Below are 2,236 nucleotides of genomic sequence, written 5' to 3'. Positions count from 1 at the left end.
GAGGTCCAGTGTAAAGTTTCTACAGTCAGCGATGGTTTGGGGTTCATGTCATCTGCTGGTGTTGGTCCACTGTGTTTTCTGAGGTCCAAGGCACTTCATGCTTCCTGCTGCTGACCAACTTTATGGAGATGCAGATTTCATTTTCCAACAGGACTTGGCACCTGCACACAGTGCCAAAGCTAACAGTACCTGGTTTAAGGACCATGGTGTCCCTGTTCTTAGTTGGCCAGCAAACTCGTCTGAGCTTAACCCCGCAGAAAATTAATGACCCAAAAATGCAGAAGAGCTGAAGGCCACTATCAGAGGAACCTGGGCTCTCTTAACACCTGAGCAGTGCCACGGACTGATCCACGCCGCATCGCTGCAGTCGTTCATGCTGTACATGCTCATACTTTTCAGTTGGTCACGATTTCTAAAAATCCTTTCTTTGTATAGGTCTTAAGTAATATTCTAATTTTCAGAGATATTGAATTTAGGGTTTTCATTAGTTGTCAGTTATAATCATCAAAATTAAGTAATAAACATTAGCAATATATCAGTAATGAATTAATATAATATACAAGTTTCACTTTTTGTATGGAATTAGTGAAATCAACTTTTTGATGATATTCTAATTATATGCCCAGTGCCTGCAAATAGATAATTGGTGCCCTTTTTATTTATTGAATAATGATTATTCCTTATTGTTGGACCTAATTTTAGCTAGAAGATGCAAACTGATTTTGTGTTCAGTAACTGATTAATCACAATTAGGACTAAAAAATAACATAAGATTAGTTTGGGGCATTTTGTACTATTCAGAGCTGATTAGTTAATAATCCCAGCCACCCTACGGAGGAAACTCTTTTCTGCCGCTTGTATCTGGGATCTCATCCTTTCGGTCATGACCCAAAGCTCATGAGGTGAGAGTAGGAACGAAGATCTACCTTGTGGCTCAGCTCCTTCTTCACCTTCATTACTGCTGAAGGTCTCTCGTTCCATCCTCCCCTCACTCGTGACAGATAACATTGCTTGGAAAAAGGTATTGCTAATAACTAGTGAATATTTAATTACAAACAACGTATAAGGAAAGTATCCTTCAAGATTATCCACAGATGTACGTCTGATATTGACTTGCTGTTTTTGTTCCAGTTATTGTACAAAATATTGATAGTAATTTTGTTTTGGGAATATGTACTACTTAAAGTATGTACTTAATGTATCTTAAAGAATAGTAGAGAAAAGTAGAGAAAAGTCATGTTTATATGATCAATCCTTTTTTTACATGCAAAATTTTATTTTCACAAAAGTTCTCTTTCTTTTAAAAAGGAAATAGAGCATTATATTGATACTATAAATAGTGGTAAAAGTAGTAAAAAAAAAAAAAAAAAAAAAAAAAGCAACAACGCATAAAGCAAAAAACAACAACAAAAAAGACGCGCGTTTAAACGGCAGGCGGAAGTGACGCAGCGGCGCGTTCCTCAGTGATTGTGTGGAGGGCGCGGCGCTGGTGACTCACTGCACGTTGGGTTGCCTAGCAACAGCAAATGTTTTCTTTTAAACTCTGAAGCCAAAAAATTAGTGCGTGTGTGTGAGAGAGAGAGACAGAGAGAGAGAGAGAGAGAGAGAGAGAGAGAGAGAGAGAGAGAGAGAGAGAGAGAGAGAGAGAGAGAGAGAGAGAGAGAGAGAGAGAGAGAGAGAGAGACAGAGAGAGAGAGAGAGAGAGAGAGAGAGAGAGAGAGAGAGAGAGAGAGAGAGAGAGAGAGAGAGAGAGAGAGAGAGAGAGAGAGAGAGAGAGAGAGAGAGAGAGAGAGAGAGAGAGAGAGAGAGAGAGAGAGAGAGAGAGAGAGAGAGAGAGAGAGAGAGAGAGAGAGAGAGAGAGAGAGAGAGAGAGAGAGAGAGAGAGAGAGAGAGAGAGAGAGAGAGAGAGAGAGAGAGAGAGAGAGAGAGAGAGAGAGAGAGAGAGAGAGAGAGAGAGAGAGAGAGAGAGAGAGAGAGAGAGAGAGAGAGAGAGAGAGAGAGAGAGAGAGAGAGAGAGAGAGAGAGAGAGAGAGAGAGAGAGAGAGAGAGAGAGAGAGAGAGAGAGAGAGAGAGAGAGAGAGAGAGAGAGAGAGAGAGAGAGAGAGAGAGAGAGAGAGAGAGAGAGAGAGAGAGAGAGAGAGAGAGAGAGAGAGAGAGAGAGAGAGAGAGAGACAGAGAGAGAGAGAGAGAGAGAGAGAGAGAGAGAGAGAGAGAGAGAGAGAGAGAGAGAGAGAGA

This window comes from Puntigrus tetrazona, chromosome 3 (assembly GCF_018831695.1).
Source record: "Puntigrus tetrazona isolate hp1 chromosome 3, ASM1883169v1, whole genome shotgun sequence".
Classification (NCBI taxonomy): Eukaryota; Metazoa; Chordata; class Actinopteri; order Cypriniformes; family Cyprinidae; genus Puntigrus; species Puntigrus tetrazona.
The sequence above is the reverse complement of the archived record's forward strand: the minus strand, read 5'-3'. Positions refer to the sequence as shown.